This window comes from Leptonychotes weddellii, chromosome X, assembly GCF_054177405.1.
Source record: "Leptonychotes weddellii isolate Sample4059 chromosome X, ASM5417740v2, whole genome shotgun sequence".
Lineage (NCBI taxonomy): Eukaryota > Metazoa > Chordata > Mammalia > Carnivora > Phocidae > Leptonychotes > Leptonychotes weddellii.
In genome coordinates, this window is record NC_138385.1 from 75,869,673 (window position 1) to 75,882,299 (window position 12,627).

Sequence of the window (12,627 nt, forward strand, 5' to 3'; positions counted from 1 at the left end):
ACTAGGTTTTGCAGACGGGTCTGTACTTTTTTTTTTTTTTTTTTAAGATTTATTTATTTGACAGAGATAGCGAGAGAAGGAACACAAGCAGGGGGAGTGGGAGAGGGAGAAGCAGGCTTCCCGCAGTGCAGGGAGCCCGATGTGGGGCTCCATCCCAGGACCCTGGGATCATGACCTGAGCCGAAGGCAGACGCTTAACGACTGAGCCACCCAGGCGCCCCTGTGCTTTTGATTCCAAGGTGAGCACCACAGCATAATGTTTAACCACCCTGGACTCTGAGTGACCCGGGTTCAAATTCTCGCTAAGTCCTTTAACTAAGCTGGGTGACCCTGAGCTAGTTATGTAACTGATCGTTCTCTGTGCCTCAGTTTCTTGATCTGCAAAGTTGGAGGGCTTCTGAAATACTCAGCACAAAGCGGAAGTGGGAGCTACTATTAATTATTTAACGCACTCTCCGCACCCCACCCCAGCTCTGCTCGGTGCCACAGCCCACCGCTGGGTGGTATTTCTGAGGCTGGCCAGGCCCTCTGCCGCTGGGCCGTGACCCTGGAAATCGGGTCAGACGCTAGTCAAGGCGGCAGATGCGTGGTGGGGGTGGGGGTGCTTTCTTTGCGCGCGGCGGCAAGCGTCTCCCCAGGGCCTCCGGATAGTCTAAAAACTCACTTCGGAGGAGAGGAAGGAGCGTGAAGTGGCTCTTTCGATCTGAGACACCCCCTCCTGGAGAAATCACCCCCTCCCCCCAGCCCAGCGCGGAGTGAAATCTTAGAAGCCGCCGCGGCTGGGTTTGAACGGAATGCCGGAGTCGGTGGAAGCCGGAGCTGGTCGGCCCGAAGGTCAGCGAGTTGTTTTGAGTTCTCGTACCCGGAAGGGGGGGGCAGGGAGGAGAGGACGCCAGGGCCCGAGAGACCCCGCGTCAGAGCAGAAATTGTTTGTGCTCCGGAACAGGCAGCTCAGCGGAAGCCGCGACGGGGGCGGGTCACGTGCGGCGGTGGCGGCGCAGCTGGCGGGGGAGAGCCTGGCTGGGACAAGGGCCCGGCCGGGCGGGGGTGGCGGTTTTCGCAGCCGAGGGTAGAGCCGGCGTGCTCCGGGCGCTGAGAGCGAGCGGCGCCCCGAGCCCCGGGCGAGGCAGGCGCGCGAGTTACGGGGAGGTTGGGGGGGAGGCTGGTGTGGGAGCCGGGGAGCTCGGAGCTCCGCGTGGTGCGGCACGGGCGGGACCAGGAATTGCTGGGGGGGGCGGGGGGCGGGAGCGGGCCCCCGAGGCCGGAGTGGCGGTAGCAGGACCGACGCGGAGACCGCGCGGGCGTCTGAACCCCGAGAATGGAGGCGCCGCTCTCGTAGTCGCCGGCCTTGTTTTCTTCTCGCACGCAAATCCCGGAACGCCCGGAACAGCCATCCCTGCCTGCGTCCCAGGGGCGCCCCATTCCGCGTGGAGGAGGCTGCATCCCCGCTGGGCGACCGCGGGCGGGGATCGGCTGAGGCCGTGGCCCGGGAGGGCTGCCGAGGTGGCTCCGCGGAGGGTGCGAGCCGGAGCCGTGGTGCACACGACACACACGCCTCCCCCTCCCCCGGTAGAGCCGACGAGCGAAGGCGCGGGCCGTCTCTGGGGGCTCTCTGGGGACTCCCCGGGGGCGTGCGAGCCGTGCGGCGGCCGCAGAGCGGGAGAGGGTGCTGTAGAGAAACCATCGGCCCCACCTTGAAGACAGGAGTGGCCTCATGGCCAGGGGTGAGGAGTGTCACGCTTCCCCAAAGCGGCGCGCGCTACTCCAGCATGGGGGGGGGGGGAAGGACACAAACTTGGCCACCCGCCAGAGCCCGTGAAGACGCCTGACTCTGGTGTCCTCCTCCCCACCCCGTGGCCTGAAATATACCCCTCCCACCACCGCCGTGGCCCACGAGATTCAGGTCCGAGGCCTGGAAGAGCGGGCGAGCGTGGTCAGGCCTCGGACGGGAAACCCACCCACGTTCCTCTCCGGCGCCACGCGAGGAAGACGCGGAACAGTTGTCTCGCAAAGTTTCCCGCGTCCCCTCACCCACCCCGCCCCCAGTCGGAGAAGGGCGGCTTTTCCGGACTTGGGGGCCGGGGAATGGCCTCGGAACAGGGAGTGGTGCTCGCTCCTTTTCCCGAGACCGGGGCGCAGGAGAGAGGCGCGGACCGCCAGCGCGTTCGCGTCCCCAGAGTGGCGGCGCTTGGCCCGCTGCGACGTCTGCTCGGGGTCGCGGGGCAGCGGGAGCCGTGCAGAGTCTGGGACGACGTGAGACGCCATTTGCATTCCCCCCTCCCTCCTGCAGGTTGGCGGGGGCGGGGGTGTCGCCCGCCGCGGAAGCGTATTCCTGGCAGTGACACTGATTAGATGCTGTGTCGGTACGTGCACAGAATCGGGGTGGGCCTTCACCTCTCCTGTGCGCGTACACTTTCCGTTGGAAAAGTTGCTGTTCCCCCCCGCACCCCCCCCCCCCGCCGCCCTTGCTCTCGCCGCACAGCTGTTGTCTCCAGGGCGGAATTAGGCGAGCACGTTTGCTCAGCCCGAGGGAGAGAGGATCGCGCCGGCGCGGGCAGGCCGCCGGGCCCGGGCCGCGAAAATCCAGCCCTGGCTTTGCGTCGAGCTGTAGAGTGCGGCGCTTACGCGCGCCGGGCCCGCGGAGGCCTGGTTTCCATCTGCCCCTTTTGCCTCCGTGTTAAGTTCGCCGGGGAAAACCCACTGATCCGTGCAGAGCCCCTCGGAGGAGAACCCACCGCCCCCCGCCAAAGCCCGATTCTGACCGACGGAAAAAATGACAGTATAGGCCAGAGCAGGCTGCCCGCGAGTATTAATGCGGCCGCCTCTGTTCCCGGTGCTTAGGGAGGATGGGCGCCTCGCCAGGAAACCGCCGAAGGGGGAGCCACGAGGGCCGCCTGCCCCTTCCCGGGCTAGAAAACGTGGATTTTTAGACTAGACAAATGTGGTCAGACAGCTGCGGGAACTTAGCCCATCTAAATACAGGTCTTCCATGTATCTTTCAAGCAAGATGATTTTTTTTTTTTTTAAATCGAGTACACGTTGAGTCAGTTATAAATACTATGAGAACTGGTTAATCAGTAGATGGGAATGAGAACCTCGCTTTTTTTTTTGCCTGGTATTAAACGTATGCGCAGGAGGTGCTGGGCTGAGCACGAGGTATCTTGTGTGTCCTAAGAAGGCGCGGTCCCCCTTGCGCTCCACCTTGGAGGACTTTTAATATAACTCTAAGAGGGCATTTATTTTAGTTGTAGTTTCTGTTTGGAGGTTGCTTACTCCTTGCAAACTCCTATCTGGGATTGTTTGTACTGAGTAGTAGATTGCTCTGGGTTTTGGCTTTTAAAGCCCACGTTTTTTCGCTTGGCTTTTTTCTTTTCCTGCGTACGTGCAGCTGGGTGCAGGGAAGCCGCCCCTCCCCCCCCCAGCAGCCAGCCCTGTGCTGCCACCACCTTCAGCCTCTCGCTTGCGCACCACGCGGCCTCGAAAGAGAGGAAATGTGAACTCTCCGGGTGGCGCTCGAGAACAGGAATTCTGATTTAGGGCTGCGGCTGTGTCCCGGGCGGCGGCGTGGGGGCCGGAGGCTGTAAAGGGGAAGCCCCGTAGGCGACCCTGAGGCTTCGGGAGCAAACCTGGAGGCAGCTGCGTCTTTGTTTTCCGCAGGGCTGGCAGCCTGGCACGCACAGTTCCGATAAGGATCAACCAAGAGCGAGAGCGCACCGCCAGCACATTTCAGTGATTAGGCGAATGCCTGCAGCCACGTCAGGGAAAGGCCATTTGCGTTGTCTTTGAAAAGGAAAAGACTGTCCCACCTAATGAATTATGGGTGACCCGGGAGAGGCCAGGCCCCGGAGCCAGTGGCGCTGGGGCCTCCTCAGACCTCCTCAGGCCCTTCTTCGCCCCAGCTCCTCTCCATCGCACAGGAGACCCTATTTCAAAGGAAATAGGAAGCTACTTGAAATTGGAAATCTGGCCAATTCTATTGACATAACTAGTAGTGCATTTATGTGTCCCTAAAATGAGGCCCAGGAACGAGGCCTGCCACATTCCAGCCCTAGACCAGCGTTAAACTCTGGCCAAAGTACATCCCCAGAGGATGTGGCTTTTGCCCAGCACCTCCAAGAACTGATTTATAGGAGGTGGCTTTGAGCCATCAAAAAAGGGTGGCCTGGGAGAGTCTACTGGAGGTCCTCTCTCCACCAGTGCTGTTTACCCAAGGCCTCAGGGAGAGGGTGGTGGGTAACGGTGCCTGAGCCCTGGCAGAAGCTTCCCATTAATCCAGTCTAAATGAGCACCATTAAAGCGCCCCGTTCCTCCCTACATCACCACCACACACACAGGCCTTTAAGGCAAAGTGTAGTCCAGACAGTTGGAGCCCATTTTGCCTTCTGGCCCTTTTTTGGTGGGCACTAGTGCCCTTTTCTCCCTGCCCCAAGCCCTGCCTCCATATGGGCCTTTGGGAACTTTAACCTGGCCGTTTTTTCTTACCCTCTCCCTAACCAAAGGTAAGAGAGTACCAGGTCATAACAACACACACATTGTAGCCCTGTATGAGAGGCAGCCGTCTAGGTGTTTTACATAGTAACTCATATCATCCTCAAGACAACCCTATGAATTAGACACTATTGTTGGCCTCCTTTTACAGATGAGGTCACTGAAGCCCAGAACTGTTCAGCAGCTGGCCCAAAGCAAAACCCAGTTTGGGATAGGGCAGGGATTGCCCTGAGCCGGGGAGGCCGAGCTGTGCTGCTCTCCAGTGTTGTGTAGTGAAGGCGAGCCCTTTTGGGGGATGTTTCAAGGTGGACCGCCTGAACCCCTACCTTCCAAAGGAAGAAGTTATGGGAAGAGCCGAGAAGGCCCAACATCTGGCCCTTATTTTGCAAAAGAAAGTTTCAGGGCTTCATACAGAAGCACGTTATTGTGGCTCCGCGTCCGAGAAGGGGTCAGAGAAGGCAGTGCAAAGGCCCCATGCCCCACCTTGCCGCAGAGCATCCTGTGGTCACGTCCACCGGAGGTGACTGGGGGCTGGGGACAGCCGATTGCGGAGGAACTCCTTATCACCAAGTGTCAGTGGTCCCGGGAGGCGGAGCTAAACGGACGCTTGCGTGGGGGGGGGGCGGTTGGGCCACACGGGTCCCTGGGCTCCGGGTGTGTCCCTGGGCTCCTCCCGCAGAACTGGACCGATGTCATAGCGCCGCCCGCAGCTCCTGGCTCCTCTCCTCCTGAACCGCCAGTTCTGGGCATGGAGCCCCATGGCGGGGGGAGCTGGAGAGGCCAGCCAGTCATTCCCGGTGGGGACGGCTGGTTCTGGGTTGCTCACACCCACCCTGCCTCGCGTAAACACGGGACACCCTTTCCGGGCGAGAGCGCGCGCGCGCAAGCACATACACACACGCGAGCGCGCGCGGGTTCCAAGCGCACAGCCGGCCACCCGGGCCTCCGCCTTCCCTTCCTCCTTGGCGCTAGGGCGCTTCGGAAGCCCTCGGCGGTTGTGTGCTGCGCCGGCTGTGGAGGAGTCAGGGTGGAGGGGCCGAGCTGCCTTCCTCTTCCCCAGCGTCAGTGCGCACGCTGCACCCCTGGGGCCCCGCAGCCGGGCCTGTGGATCTCCCCTCCACCCCACCCCCTCCCGGCAAGTGGCGGTGGCTGGCGGGGACCTGTGCGCTGTGTTTCCTGATGGCTGGGGGGGCGGGGGCTGGGGATCCAAAGGGGAGGACCAGGCCGTGGGGCGAGCGCGTGGATGGGGGTGGCGATAAATCCTGCCTCCCGCGAAGGCTGGCTCGGCCTCCCGCCACCGCTAGAAGGAGTCTACCCTGCACGTCTTGTATTGGCCGCAGCTTGACGCCCCTGCGTGCCTGGGCCGGCGCGTGGGTGTGTGTGTTGGGGGTTGGGGTCAGAGCCGGCGCTGGGCGATCAGCTCCCCACCCCCTCGAGCCTTGACTTTTAGCACGCGAGGACTCCTGGCCCCGCCGCCCTCGCCACCGCCGGGTCCCCGCAAAAGGGCAGGCTGGCCGGCCTGGCCGCACTCGCGGGCGTGGAGAGCGGCTCCGAGAGCCCGGGCCGGCCGCCGAGCCGAGGGAGGGCGCGTAGCAGCCCGCGCGCCTCGAGGCAGAACACACGCCTTTCCCGGAACCTTGAAACCCAGGGGAGCAGCTGCCATCTTCGCGTGACGAGCAGCGAGACGCCGGTGATTAAGTGTTTCTTTCCGCTCCCTCCCCGGGTTGCGGCTCTCCTCCTTTCCACAGGGCTGGGAGAATAAAACCCGGGGAAAAACACAACTGCGCTCTCCACTCGCACTCCACGTCCCTGCTGGCTTCCCTCCACCTCGCCTCGCCAAGGATCGAGGTCCAGGGCCACGTGCCTCAGTTTCTATCGGCCTCGGCCCAAATCAGAGAGTCGAATGGGGAGGGGGCACAGGTTACCAAAGATACCCCCCTCCCCATCTGTTCTCCTCCCATGGGGATTAAACCTTAACACAGGAATCCCCCACCCACACCAGGGACTAATCCTGCCGCCCCTCCTGGGATTAACTCGGCTCACAGGTCCATAAAACACTTCCGGCGCGGCCAGAGGGTCTGTCTGCAGAAACACTTTAAAATTGTCCTCCCGGGTCTGCAGTCAGAATTGACTCGGTGGAGGCAAGTGAGTAAACAGGAGGCTGTAAGGGCCGACCCCAGCGGTCTGCAGGCTGGGGAGGAGGTGCCCCAGATGGGGGCGGTGGGGGCTGTCTCAGCCCGGAGGGTGGCCCCCCACCCAGCAGATAGAGCTCAGAAAAGGATGCAGCATTTACTACAGGACATTGACCTGGAGGAGGTTGGGCGCAGGCAGGAGTAGGCAGGCATCAACTGGCTTCTGGCCCTAGTTCGGTGAGGAAGATTGGATCCCTAAAACTTTGTGGGGAGGGGGGGGAAGCTCAGGCTCCTCAGCTGGCAAATGGGAACGAGAACGATGACCCTGCCCAGCTCAGGTGGGATTCTGAGGCCCAAAGTGTCAAAGCACTTTGTTAAAGGGGCATGACCCCTCCACTTCACTGGGATCAATGTTCAGCCTCTCTTACCCGAGAAAACACAGTGCCTTGATCATTAGAAAACAAAACAGAGTAAAAAGCTGCCATTCCTCAAATCCAGGCGGGAATGTCCCAGATCAAGGGAATCCAAATGCAGCTTAGTATTTGGAAGCTCTTTTTCTTTGACATCGCTTCAAATTAAGTTTTCTGAAGTGATGGGAGAACCTTTGGAATGTTGTAAGAAAAGGCTTTGTCAAAAATGGGGGGTTAAACGGAAAGAACAAGGACCTTCGAAATGGCTCAGACCGTATTGTGAGGAGAAGAAACCCGAATGAAGAATAGAAATTCAAAGTAGCTTTCTAGCTCCTTCAGTTCGTCTGGAGAGCAAATGCCATAGACAGCCACTCCACCCCTCAGGACCCCGGAAGCAGGCCCTGACTCTGGCTGGGTCATCTAAGTACGAGGTGACGTTGGAGTTCAGGGTGGGGACAGTGACGAAGGGTAATAATATGCTTAAAATGAACATAAGAAGAAAGACCTAGGCCTGTCTCAGCGTCCTGAAGGCCCAGAGCTGCTAAAACTGTGTGTGGGAGGGAGCGCCCCCTGACCTCCTTCCCCACAGATGGACTCACGCAGCGTGACCGGCCCCAGGTGGCTCCCAGGCACGCTGAGAGGATAGAGGCCCAGCCTAGCAGATTGCAGGCGGGGGCCTCTGGCTGGACCGCCCACCGACCTTCCTCTCCCCTCCCCGGCCCTGAGGCCTCTGGGCAGGGTCAACTCGCCTCCACCCCACTGCCGCTTGTGCTGCGCCCTCCCCTCCCTGGCACCCAGCCTGGATCCCGAGGCCTCCTCCGCCCTGTAGTCCCCGTTCTTCCCCCTCGTGATTCATTTAGCAGCGGTGCAGAAAGCCTGTTTACCTCTGCAGCCCAGGGCGACTTGATCTGCTTAAAAAGCCCTAACTCCAGCGCCGACCAGTAGGGGGGGATTGTCCTATAGATTATTTCTCCTCCTGGGGTGTTTTTTTTTTTTTTTTTTTTGTAACGAGAAGGCTGGGTTGGAGAGGGGGTGGGGTGGCGTGTTGCTGCTGTTTTTTAAAACACCGTATTTGAAAGAGAAACAAAAGCCACACAAAAGCCGTTTAGGAGGTACCAAGGCTGTTTTTACATATAAAAAGTGCAGCGAATACCAAGGGGCCCCCGGCAGTGATAAACTAAATGGTTGGCCGATTCCGCCAATTAGCAGTTAATCTGTTATCTGCGATCTGCAAACAAGTTTTGAGGCTCGAAGGACACCGAATTCCTGTTCCCGTCCACAGGATTGGAGGTGCTCCGATCTGTTGGGCACCTCTGATGCTCTCGGTTTCTCTAGCTGGGACTCCAGCTGCCACAAACATGTTGCCCGGGTTGGAGGACAGACCTGAGCCACAGGAAATCCACTTCGGCAGCCGAGGAGCCTCCGCCTGCATCGCCCCTCGGGCCTGAGCTTGTCTGTTTAGCTACGATTTCTCCAAATTGGTCTTTACCGCCCCCCCCCCCGCCCCCAGTTTCGCAGACCTCCCAATTCTGCACGTAGTAGGCCTCCAACACATGTAGATTGAATGTCAGAACTAGACATGAGGCTCTCGGCCTGGAAGGCAGCCTGGTGCGCGGCCTCGCCTTCTGGTGCCCCGAGCCCCCAGGTCGCCGCAGCCTGTGCGCGCTTCACCCTGCGCCGGCCGGGCGGGCGGGGGAGGCCGGGAGGCACGAAGCGCCTGGAGCCTGCACGATGATAAATATTGCGCAGACAGCCCATAAATAATTTGCATTATGTTCAGCTGACAACGCAGGGCGATTAATTTTAATAGCTACATATTTGCCTGGGCTGCTGCTTTCGTAGGCCCGGTAATGAAAGGCGAGAGGCCGCCCTGGCTCGGTGCTCGCGGTCTCAGAAGGCCGCCGGGAGGTGCGGGAGGGCCCGACGCGGCGTCTCCTCCATGCAGCCCCCCGGGAGCCCTCGCCCCAGAGGGCCCCCCCCCGCTCTCCACGCAGTGCAGGGATGGGGTGCGCGCGCCGCCGGAGCACCCCGGGGCCCGAGCAACAGGAGCCACCATAATGACACTGCATATTTGCCTGTATGGGGAGAGCCACTTGTGGACCAGGAGACCCTCCCCGAGGCGATGCTCCCCACCCGGCCCAAATCCGAAGTGAACTCCGGAGGGGATTTCACGTTGCAGTTTGGTGGCGGTGGGGGGCGGGGGTGCTGGTGTTAGGCGCCGCCAATTCGCCGGTGGGTCCCAGCGCGGCAGAGACTTTTCCGCCCTCCGGACCCGGATAAGGGACAGAACAAAGCCCGGCTGCCCACGCGTCGTCTCCGCGCGCGTCCTGAGTCCTGCCGTCCCGCGCCCCGCGGGAGGCCCTCCTAAAATGCTTCCCGAGTTCCTCGGTTAAAAGGACCGCATACATAAAGGAAGGAAGAAAGGGTTCGGTGGAGCTCTTAAAAGGGGGGGGGCGGGGAGGGGAGCGCAGGGAGGAAGGACACAGCGCAGCGGCCGCCGCGGTCCCGTGGTGGCCGGGTGCGCGCGTGTGCGTGTCTGTGTGTGCGTTCCGATGACAAAGCCCCGCCGCCGCCAGCCAGCTCCTGGCTGCCGGAGCACTGGTGGGGGAGGGGAGGGGGAGGAGGGGGGCCCGCGCTCGCGTAGGTAGCGGGGAATCGAAGCTTCCCCAGAGAAAGAGTTCATTCATGAGCTGGCGGAGGCCTCCTGGCCGGGCCAGGTGGAGCCTCCCGAAGCCAACACCTGTGTATTTCCCTTTTGGGGAAGGGGGGGAGCGCATCGATCATTACCATATTTTAATTGCCTTTCGCAAAGGTCATCTCTAATTGTGGGTTGCGAGGAGGGTTGGCCAGAGGTCTGTAGCCCTTTATTATCTTTGTGTGTGTGCGTGTGTGTCTGTGTATGCGTGTCGCCACTGAGACAATGCACCCAGCTCTTCTCGAAATGCCAATCCGAGGGTGTCCGTGCGCGCCTGCGAAGCGGTCACGACGTGCTGAATCCACGCAGACAGACCCGGCTGCGTGCACAATAAAAGCCGAGCAGGCGGCGAAGGGCCGCGCAGACCCACGGGTTTTCTTTTTAGAAACGGTGGTGCGAAGAGACTTGACAATAATAACACGCAGCAGGATTAAATCAGGGCGGGAATAAGAAAATGCATTTTCGTTTCTAGAACCGCGGACTGCGTTTAACCCATCCGATCCCACGTGGAGTCCCGGGCAGGGACAGGTGCTGGGCACTCGGGAGCAACTCGGGACTGCCTGATGACGTTCTGGGACAGCCACATTATTTTAATATTAACCTCTTCCTTTAGCTCAGCATGTTGTCAGTTAAAGGCACGTGGAATCCTTAACGATGTCAGTTTGATGGGAAATGGTAACTGGCCAGCCAAAAACGAGAAGGAAAACCTTGAGGGGTTTTTAACTTTTTTAAAAGTCTCCATTTCCTTAGTTTTCCTCACTTGCTCAAACTCTTGAGGCAGAAGTCTATTTTAACTTCATCAGAGGGAGAAGAACAGTCGGGAAGGTTGTTGGACCGTCTGGGGTTCTTGGGAGGATATTTTGGAGTTGAGGTGTCGGTGATCAGTAAAGAGCTATATGGTCAGGAGTGGGCAGCAACCACTCTGAACTTGACTTTCTCAAAGGATCCTGGCGCCTCTGAGCCACCATGCTGTTTCTGGGAGTCCTGCCTGGTGCAGCCAGGGGCTGGGGTCAGGAGCCTTGGAGAGTTGGGGGCTCTTGTATGGCTCTGCTTCCTGCCTGCTACCCCCCACACCTGGCCTCCTGGCCTCCCCAGCAGCCAGCTCTGCCCAGAGGAAGGCAGAGCCAGATGACTGGTCCAACCCCCGAGAGACTGCCTGGCTTTCTCCTCCCCTGTAATCAAAACCAGATGCACTTAAGCGCCTTTCATCAGAGGAAGCCCAAAGCCCTTTAACAGGCTTCAATAAAAGCCTTACTAGGGCCTACCAGCCTGCTCAGTGTCTGGGCCCCTGTGCCCATTTCCCAGCTGCGGAAGCCTGGGGCTGCAGCCTGGGGCCAGCTCCTTCTCTGGGACCCCAGAAGCCAAAGACAACTACTCAACCGCTGTGGCCCCTCTACGGCAAGTAGGGTACCAGGATCCCTGCCAGGTATGCGGGTGCAGACCCTGTGGACAGGAGAAAACAGACATGGGAGGGAAGCCAGCAGCTAATGCCTAAGAAAGGACAAGAAGAGTGGCCTATGAGAAGGAAGCAAAGGAGCTAAGAAAGTAGAGGTGGCCTGGAAAGGTGGTGATGATCAGAATATTCAGAAGGGCTCCATGGTACTTGGACCATCTCCCACTCAGCCCCCTTGTGCCACTGTAATGCGGTGTTTCTGTCTCCCTCACTAGACTACAAACTCCCCGAGGGCAGAGATTGTCTTTATCTTTGCAAGCCCACCTCTGGGCCTGGCACAAAATACGTGATCAAAATGTTTGGGAGATTGGGGTGCCTGGCTGGCTCAGTCCCTAAAGCATGTGACTCTTGATCTCCCAGTAGTGAGATAGTGAGTTCCAGCCCACGTTTTGGGGTGTTAAATTTACTTAAAAAAAAAAGTTTGGGGGACGCCTGGGTGGCTCAGTTGGTTAAGCGGCTGCCTTCGGCTCAGGTCATGATCCCAGGGTCCTGGGATCGAGTCCCGTGTCCAGTTCCTTGCTCAGCGAGGAGCCTACTTCTCCCTCTGCCTGCAGCTCCCCCTGCTTGGGCTCTTTGGCTTTCTCGTGCACGCTCTCTCTCTCTCTGGTGAATAAATAAATAAATAAAATCTTAAAAAAAAAATGGGGGATCACAGGTGTGGTGGAAACTTCTGGGACAAGACACATCTGGGCTTAAGGTGGGAACTTCTGCCCCCCCCCCATGGTTGTATAACCTATCTGAGCCTCAGTTTCCTTATCTGTGAAACCGGTATGAGAATGCCTACATCCCAAGATTGGGGCAAGATTAGATGAAATAATTGCATGTAAAGCAACAGGAAGATAATAATAAGATTTTATATATATTTTTAGAGATTTTATTTATTTGACAGAGACAGACACAGCGAGAGAGGGAACACAAACAGGGGGAGTGGGAGAGGGAGAAGCAGGCTTCCTGCTGAGCGCGGAGCCCGATGTGGGCTGGATCCCAGGACTCTGGGATCATGACCTGAGCCAAAGGCAGACGCTTAACCGCTGAGCCACCCAGGCGCCCCAATAATAAGATTTTAATAAATGTTGTGCCCTTGTTCTTGAAGGAGTGAGGGAGGGTTTGGGCTGATAGTTATTTGGAGTATAGGAAGGAAGGTTCTCGCAAGGCCCTAGCTGGGCACAGGTCTCACTGGCCTGGGATTTGGGTCAGAAGAGACAGTTGGTTCTAAAATGTGTTCCAGGGGCGCCTGGATGGCTCAGTCGGTTAAGCGGCTGCCTTCAGCTCAGGTCATGATCCCAGGGTCCTGGGATGGAGCCCCACGTCTGGCTCCCCGCTCGGCGGGGAGTCTGCTTCTCTCTCCCTCTGCCCCTCCCTCTGCTCGCGTGTTCTCTCTCTCTCTCTCAAATAAATAAATAAAATCTTTTTTAAAAAACATGTGTGTTCCAGTAGCCCTGTGAACTG

General features: G+C 58.9%; 1 protein-coding gene across 1 annotated transcript in view; it reads left to right on the top strand.

Annotated features, from left to right (window-relative positions):
• The first annotated feature begins 810 nt into the window (after window positions 1-810).
• BCOR (BCL6 corepressor) overlaps window positions 811-12,627 on the top strand; it is a 108,477-nt gene continuing 96,660 nt past the window's right edge. The window contains exon 1 of the mRNA XM_031028458.2: window positions 811-834. The gene's annotated coding sequence lies outside the window, so the exon portion shown is untranslated. The remainder of the gene's footprint in view (window positions 835-12,627) is intronic.